Source organism: Bacillus rossius, chromosome 7 (assembly GCF_032445375.1).
Source record: "Bacillus rossius redtenbacheri isolate Brsri chromosome 7, Brsri_v3, whole genome shotgun sequence".
In the NCBI taxonomy this organism is placed as follows: domain Eukaryota; kingdom Metazoa; phylum Arthropoda; class Insecta; order Phasmatodea; family Bacillidae; genus Bacillus; species Bacillus rossius.
The window spans coordinates 14,761,529-14,771,400 of NC_086335.1; positions in this window are offsets into that span (position 1 = coordinate 14,761,529).

Sequence of the window (9,872 nt, forward strand, 5' to 3'; positions counted from 1 at the left end):
TCTACCAGCCAACTTGAGAACCAAGATGGCGGCATGCGACACCTGCCTGCCGACTCCCTAACTAATATTTGAATTTGGCGCCATCTGGTAGTCTGTGCTGGAATTAAAGATGGCGATGGTATAATAATAATTTTAATTTCAAATGTGGCGCCTTAGGTATGCATTAAGGAAGGCAAAAACACCCTCCTCCCCCATTTATCATAAACTTGCCGTCAGTACGTAGCATATATAGATTATTTATTCCACCATATCCCAATTGGTCTCGTGGTCTAGTGGTCAAGGTGTCCGCCTCGTAACCACGACATCCTGGACGTTTTCATGTCCCATGGATCGAATCCCAGCCTCGGCACTGAAAATATTTTAGTTAAAATAAAATAATCCCTGGTGCTATCTGGTGGCGACCAACAGAACTATATGATGTCACAAGATGGCTGCCTCCAGCAGACGAAAACAATATGGCGGCCACCAGCAGACGAAAACAAGATGGTGGTTGATGTTTACATCGAATTTCAAAGTTATAAAAAAAAAATTCAAATCCAAGATGGCGTCCGTGACACAAAGTGCAACGGTGACGTCATGATTCAAAGTTGGTGGAAATTTCTAGAAATACAAAATGGCGGATGGATTAGCATGGATTGGCATACAGATTAGCATGGATTAGCATACAGATTAGCATAGATTAGCATACGGATTAGCATAGATTGGCATAGATTAGCATAGATTGGCATAGATTAGCATAGATTGGCATAGATTGGCATAGATTAGCATAGATTAGCAAGGTCAAAGGTCAAGGTCAAAGGTCATGATGACGTCATCCAAGATGGCCGCCGATGACGTCATCCAAGATGGCCGCCGATGACGTCATCCAAGATGGCGGGCTCCTGGCTCCTGCGCCTGTGCTTGAACCCCCTATTTCCAACTACTGATATCGAATTCTTACAGTAATCTGGGTGAAGACGATGCCTTCTACGGTGATGGCGACAGTGACTCTGAGGCTGATGACAAAGGCAAAGACTGTGATGAAGCACCTAAAGTTGACAAGATCGAGTACTGAGACGATGTCCTGAGTCCGAAACACTTGAGACGTCGTAATAAAATTAATTATCCTGATCAAGCTATCGATGACGAAAGTTACCTTGAGGTTTGGTGTTAAAACGTAAGACACTAGAGATCATAATATTTATTATAACCATGCAGGGAATATTATCGTAGCAGAATAGATTGATTATATGTCATGTGAAGATCCTAACATATTAGTTGATAGACTGACACTGATGATGGCATATGTTCGTAGAGGAAACTACTCGCATATCGACCAAGTATCGTCCATACTTACAAGAACTGCGGAAAGCTGGCTACATACAATAATCATTTGTTTAACTGTCATGTGTGTACTATTGAAAAATAAATATATTATTTAAATTTAAAGAAGTATCTTTTATTTCTTGTAAACTGAATTCAAACTAAGACTGAGATCTCGTAATACTGCTACCTCTTCGTTTAACATGCTCCCAATTGTGCTTCCTCTTCATCAAATGTGTTTCCGATTGTGAGTCCTTTTCTATGATTGTGCTTCCGATTGTGCGTCCTTTTCTATGAATGTGCTTCCTTTTTCGTTGATTGTGCTTCCAATGTGCTTCCTTTTTGTTGATTGTGCTTCCAAATATGCGTCCTTTTTGTTGATTGAGCTTCCTTTTGTTGATTGTGCTTTCGATTGTGCTTCCTTTTTGTTGAATGTGCTTCCAAATGTGCGTCTTTTGTTGAATGTGCTTCAGATTGTGCGTCCTTTTCTATGATTGTGCTTCCTTATTCGTTGATTGTGCTTCCAAATGTTCTTCCTTTTTGTTGATTGTGCTTCCGTTTATGCGTTCTTTTTGTTGATTGTGCTTCCAAATGTGCTTCCTTTTGTTGATTGTGCTTCCAATTGTGCTTCCATTTTGTTGACTGTGCTTCTGATTGTGCTTCCTTTTTGTTGTTTATGCATAGTAAAATCCGTAGTGACTGAATATTTACTAGTTAAAAACATCTTGGTGTTGCTAATATATTTTTCAAGGTCGCTTGGTAGGCTACTTTAATATATATAAAGAATTTCACAATGGTCTGATTGACTGTAGTTGGCTAACGACGAAGAAGTTAATGTGGTCCAGAAGTGACTAGCCTATACGTCTGATATTGTTCATGACTCGGTCTCGTGGTCCGGAGACGATTGGCCTGTATGTATGGCTTTGTACATGAACGGTTTAGAGGTTATTCAGATTATCGAAAAACTAGACTTACATGTAAGATAATGCGACAACGTTTTTAATTCGTGGGACAGGTATATTGTCTTGAGTTTTATTTTTGTAGATTGAATGATTAATTAACTCCGCAAAAGGTAATGGAAAACGGAATATAAAATTGATTTAATATTAAGTTACACTTATCACTGTTCAAGGATCGAACCAAGGACAGGAACTGATCGTATCAATTTGTAAATTTATTTTAAATTTTTTTGGTGAATGTTGGAATTTTTCCCGAATTTCTAGCTAAATTATGACATGATTCCAAGATGGTGCCCAAATTTCAAGATGGCGGGCACCTCAGTAATAATAAATGATTATTGCACTCTAGCAGGTTAGAATAAATTTAGCATGATGGTAATGTACTCTATAAGACGAGTACACACACAAGATGGTGTCCACCAGCAGACGAAAACAAGATAGTGGCAATGTCCTCTAGCAGGTGGTAGCTACTGGTAGCATGTACTGAACATAAAATTTCGGATCCATGATGGTCGTCAAGGTAGAAGTCAAATTTCAAGGTCAAGTTCAAAGTTCAAGGTCAAGTGTAAAGTTATATGCCAACAGTCGAGGTCAAAGATATGATCAACATAAAATCATACTAACATGGCATCAGCACAATCTAGCAGACGAAAACAAGATGGTGGCCTCCAGCAGATGAAGGCAAGATGGCGGAAGTGACATTATACCATCTGACGATACATACCTTGTTATTGGTGGTGGTAGGTCTGTCTGTAGGTTACTTCTGTGGAGGACGGATCTGTCGTTTTTTTATTTTTTGCTCTTACCAGTTTCGAACCAAAGATGGGAATCGATCTGATCAATCAGTATTCTAATAAGTTAATTTTTTGAAGAATTTTGAACTTTTCTTATTAAAAACAGATAATAAATAAACATTTTCAAAATGGCATCCATAACTATAATGATACAGTGGTGACAATTCCAAATGTCGGGTTTGTTGTAAGATGTTTTTATAACTTTTTATTGTGAATCTTTAAATGCTTTAATTAATTACTGGTTTACTCTCGCCGGGAATCGAACCAAGGACAGACATATTTAAAACAATTAATCATTTGAAGTAGACAATTTTTTAAATAATTTTTTGGAATTTTTTCGGAATTTCTAGCATTCAAATCACGGATTTTCAAGATGGCGGTCGTAACGAATGATGCAACGGTTTTATAATATTTTTATTAAAAATTAATTATGATTTTATAATTTAAAACTTTGTACATTAAAATCGGATAATAAATGAAGTTTTCCAAGATGGCGGACATGACATACTCGCTGACGATATATATACCTTGACATAAGTGGTGGGAGGTTAGTCTGCCAGCGGCTTCCGTGGAGGAAAGATCAGTCGTCATTTTTTTATTTATTTTTGACCTTACTGGGTTTGAACCGAGGATTCCGAGCTCCATGGCATAATTGTACATTTAATTTCTTAAAAAAATATTTATTTTATTAAATTTTTATTATTTAATTTGATTGTTTAATTTTTTTATAAGTTATACTTTAAAAATTTTCCCGATTTTCCAACATAAAAATTACAGATCATCAAGATGGTGGCTGTAAGGGAAATTTCAAAATTTTTTACATATTTTAAACAAATTTTGATTATTTAATATTTTTATAAATTTTAATTTTTTCAATAAAATCCGACAATAAATAAAGATTTTCAGGATGGCGGCCGTAACGGAAATTGCAGCGGTGACGTCATCCAAGATGGTGGATCTAAATGGCCACCAATGTCAAGGTCAAAGGTCAAGGTCATCCAAGATGGCCGCCGTGATGTCACAATCCAAGTTGGCAGACAACACCACAACACCACACCCAGAACCCAGTCCCCGGACATACCTAAACATACTACTTAAAGTGTTTCATATTTCGCTCCAAATAGTGTAGCAATAAGCCCTGTCAGTGGCTGTAGCTCCTTGTGGATCATCCTGTAAGTGTTTACGTTGCGCTAGCACCGTGTCGGCTAGAAGCAGTCTCCAGGGCCGGAGCTCTCGTCACAGCGGCCGTGGCCATTTCAGGACAGCCGGGAGGTTCTCGGAAGGATAAAATTATCCGCCCATAATTGTTATACCTGCTCTTTCAAGTGTGCGTCTGGGACGCTCTGAGAACATGCTTTGCTCCTCAAACACATAGCTCTATCGATTCCCAGAACACCTGAAGCTGGAATGTTATCCCAGCAAACATGTTGGCCAAAGGAACTTCACTATAAATGCTCTTTGAAAACTCGTGCAGTCTCTAAGCGCGGTAGTCCAAGACATTCAAGTAAGGTAGCGAATAAGCACTACTACCTTCTTGTTGCGATACGACTGTTACCTAACTCGCTGACCGTATTCCAGAACGTGTCAAAACCGAATTCCCGTTATTTAACGAAAAAGCATCCGTTTTAATAAACTATGTCCTGCACGACGCTAGAAATTAATTTCAGTGCATTCTAGGGGACGTTTAGCAACACACGATATTATTTCTACGCCAAATATCTTACAGATAGTAGCACTACCGCGCCAAATAAATGGTGTAATTTTAATTTTCTCAAGTACTTTTTAAGTTTGGATTATTTGTTTTTATGACCATTAAAGTGTAAAAAAAAATGTATTATAGGATATGTACGCTATATTAAAGCTTTATTTGACACAGAAGCACCCTTTTATGTTTTTAGATTATCAAAAAATGTCTTTATAAGAGTTAATGGCGCCCGATGCAGTTCAGCCATCTTACGAAATCAGCGAAAAAGTAAGCTCTGCGCATGCGCGTAATTTGAGCCACAGAACGTCAACGGATACTACACCAAAATTCTTAGCCTAAAAATAAGGGACTGACCGTGTCCTATCGTGAACTAGGAATATGGTTAAGGTACAGGTGTAGCATATTCAAAACCTAATCCTTTTTTTTGTGTCTTGGAAAACCGGCCTCAGTCACATGTTGCTCGCAAACAAGGAAATGTCTGGCCTTGACTTCTGCGTATACCATGTAGGCCTAAGTAAAATATTTGATGATATTGACATATGCTGTTATGAAAGTTATAGTGACACAACGTGCAGAATTGTTTTGTAATGCTTGATACAGAAGCAAAAAACCAAACTTGCAAGTCCAGATTTATTTCATTTTGTACTAGTAGAACAAAAATATATGTTGTGAACTTAAATGCAAGTTATTCCTTCGACAATCAAGGAAAATCGTATATTTATTTTGTCGCAATTTTGTTGCTAAATTTTACATTATTGCGTTATTTCATGCAATCTGAACATTATAGGTGAAAAATAAAACTTATTTATTGGTTGTAATTATCGTTTGCTCCTTTACACCAGAACGCAAAAACATTTCAAGTTAAAAAAAAAGCCACAGCGTAAAGATAGCGGTTGAAACTAAAAAATATTTCACAACAAAACCTAAAATATTATATACAAAACAACTAAGTCACACATAAAAGACCTAAATATTGCCATTGGGATTTGTGGCAAAAATAAAGGTCCACCATCCTGCAAGAAGCCAAACCTGCGAGCAATTTCGTTACAATTCCAGAAATATTCGTTAAAATAAGGGATTTCTTTATTGTATTTGGTCAGGTGAAAGTGGTTGTTAACCTGCGTATAAGGATGTGACATCTATCCTAATAAGAAGAAAGAGGTCAACACTAGCGTCATGAACTTACTCGTTTTTCCTGTAATTAAGGCCAAGATTTTCCTTGCAGTCTCTGACGTCCATCATTGCTCGTAGCTCGTGATTAAGGAAAACCCCGACAGATGTTCGCGTGTGTAAGTCTCACTGCCAGGGTCCCTATGACTCGATCAGTGATAAGGAAGCCTGGCACACGTTTACGCTTAGTAGATAAACATTTTCAACATCTGACTCCGGACCCGTTTCGTAATGACAAAAATGTATGTTTGTAAGCCGCCTCACTTGGTATGAAAGCCAGAAAGGTTTAAAAGCATCTCCAACACAAATAAGTTTCAAACGGATGATTTTTTTTAAGTAAAACATACCATGCCTTATTCATCAAAATTTTACACACTAATATAATATATAATTTGTATAATTAGTTAATAATTTATTCATTCGATATATTAATTTAAATTTATTTAATTAAAAAAGAGTTTTTGTGTTTTACGGTAATTTCTTTAATGTTAACTTAATAGATATAATATAAACGTAAAATTTTTTTAAGTTATATAAAACATATATGTTCCGAAACCTCTCTAAATTAGTTCCAAATTTGGCAACGAAACTTATCATTAGGTTAAGAATGTTGTCTGTATCGCAGAATGTATCAACTGGTTTCGTTTAGTTTACACATATTCAGATTACACTGGTTAAGTAATAATATTACTTTTATACTGGAAACAAACAAAAATTACAAGTCATGTTATATCGCTTGTATATCATTGTTCCATGTATCAGCACTGCTCTTTATGGACCGGCAGAACATACTTTCATTGTGTTCTTATTATATATGTGTTGATTGTGTTACTTATACTTGTGAGATTGGATTTTTTTTCATTAACCTGCCAAAAGTCCCATTCTGTAAAACGGCGGTGAAGAAGCCAAAAAATAACCACAGAAAGTAACGAATAATGTTTTATCTTTATTGCCAAGCTCTTATTGTCAGCTGCATGTACGTAAGTAGACGACCGCTCAAAACTGATGATAAATCCTTTCTGCCCTTATTAGCTGGGTTTCTGCATTGAGAACATCCAGCCTGAAGTCAGGCAAAGAATAATAATATAGGATCTATACAGCTGTATATTGCTGCATGCCTTTTTTGCTATGATAGTCTACTCAAAGGCACATTAAAGCTATTAAATAAATTCGATTTGTATTTTCCGAAGGTAAGTAAAACTATCTTGTGATGCATAATCGTAATTCAAATATTTTAAATAAAACTTTAGTTTGTCAATCGGCTATGTCAATTTCACAGCTATGCGTTTGAAGGAAACAAAAAAAAAAAAGAGTTTTTATTTAAATCTAGATCGTGAAAATATTAATAACATTTTCACTTGATATAACCAAACAGATCACTTTTCAACTAAATTTCATTTGACTTTGGTGCGATATCACTTACAATTTAATAAAATACCTATGTTAAATAGACGACGCTAGGATTTACGTGTGAATTAGTGTAATTGATATTTAACTGCTAGCTTATAAATCCATTAAATAAATGTTTAGCTTTATCATGATGCAACATTTTATTTAACACACCATGATCGTTAACTAAACATTACAATTTATATTAAAGTTAGACAAGTTAAACTCTTATTTATGTTGCTTATGCAAAACAAATAAAAATATAGTTTATTTATAAGACATATCAGTAGTATAGGATAGTATTTTCTGGGACTGGCTTCTGGCTGTGGATTGATGATTGTCGACCGCCATCTTGGATTATGACGTCACAGCAGCCATCTTGGATGACCTTGACCTTGACCTTTGACCTTGACCTGGAATTTGATCCTCAAAAATCGCTAAAAATGACCAAAATTGGGCAAAAATTGCCCAAAATTCCTCAAAAATAGCCTAAATTTCAATTTTTTTGAAAAAAATTTCCGCCAAAAAATCACAAATAATTCCACAGTTCAAAAATTAGGATTTCGAAAATCCTCAAAAGTCGCTTTGCCCTAGAAAAAACGAAAACTCCTAAAAGCGGCTTAAAACTCCTAAGAGCTAGCCGCTTATAAGCCGCCGACCTTGAAAATAAGGATGTCATGGCAGCCATATTGCATGATGATGTCACCGTTGCAAATTTTGTTACGGCCGCCATCTTTAACTTTTTTATTTATTATCCGATTTTAATGAAAAAAAATTTTAAAATTATAAAAAATCCATTTAATAAAAATTTAATAAATTATTTATAAAAAATGTACTTTACGACACGGAGCTCAGAGTCCTCGGTTCGAACCCGGTGAGGGCAAAAAAAAAAAACTAAAAATGACATCCGATCCTTCCCTCGTGGAGGGCGCTGGCATACTGACTCCCACCACTTTTTTCAAAGCATATATATATTCACCTAGTATGACGTCATGTCAGCCATCTTGTCTTCGATGCTGGAAGCCATCATCATTGTATCGTCGGCTAGAGTGCGCTGACGCCTTGTTAGTTTAACTCTTACCCGCTAGAGTGCAGTAATCATTTATTACTAAGGTGCCCGCCATCTTGAAATTTGGCCCCCAACTTGAAAATCCGTAATTATTTAGCTAGAAATTCGGGAAAAGTTCCAAAATTCATTAAATAAATCACTCATTAACTTACATATCGATTCGACCCGCTCCTGTTCTTGGTTCGATACCCGATCGATGCAATAATGTTAAATTTTATGAAAAAATAATAATTTCAATAAACCATGTTAAACTTTCGTAAAGATACTCTAAATCCTCTACTAGCATCATCCTATCAGACGTCAAGACTACCATATTGGAAATTCGTAATTTTAATGCTAGAGATTCGGGAAAAAGTTCAAAATTCATTAAATAAATTTTTTAATTTATATACTGATTGATTAGATCGAATAAGGTCCTTGGTTCGATCCCTGACCGATACAAAACAACTTTAATTTTAAAAAATACCACAAAAGCGACAGGTTTCAGAAAATAAAAATCACCACAAGTTCTTTTAAAAAAATTTATTACATAAATTCAATACACTACTACAAGTACAAAAAAAACACTGAAAAATTACCAAAGCCTTTTGGATTCCACGTTTCAAACAGTCTTCTTATTGTACGGACTAAGCCTTTTACATGACTTTAAATGACTATCCGATCCGTTCATTACCTCAGCCAGAGACGGACTGAAGTCCATATCACCAGGGTCTCACTTATATAGACTCATCAGTCGGTACAACACATGAGTCAAAACAAGAACCATGTTCATTATACTCACACTTAACTTTCTCGGAGCATTTTACATAATGAAGATGTAAGCTATCAAGACGTGAAATTAGTTTTTTGCACTTATTGCACTGAAATTGTATTCTTTTAACATTATTAGAACAACTGCTTCTTTCATGTCTGCGAGCATTTGAGGTGATAGTAAATGTTGCGTCACAGTATTTTCACTGACGCAATGTACGCTCTTCATTAGTTAAAGAATCCATTGCTGACGATGAAACTTCGGATGATGGTGGTATCACGTCTGTTGAAATCTCCTCCACTGCTGACATCGTCGGTGCACACGGAATCTGCTCCTTCTCCGTCGTAGCTGTCGTCAAGGTTCCCGTAGTCGATGGTACAACCTCCGAGTTCAACGTTAAAGACGGTAAAGATGCCATCGAGGTCTCAAGAACAGCTAATTGACACGACTTATGCACCAGAAGAAACAAACTAGGTGATCCTTACACCGCTGTCGTCAGAAACAAACTGAGCGACCTGCTGTCTAGGACTCGCTTATATACATGCAACGTATGGAATAATACGATAGTCAAATCAATAACCAATTACTAAAATACTAGAGTCAAATCTACAAATTAAAAAAGAGGATCATTTGATCGAAAAAAAACTCTATCTCTCCAATATACGCCAGGCTCCAAGAGCTACAATTCACGTCATCAGATCCATCTACATTTTGCTCCTATGCTTCAATTGAC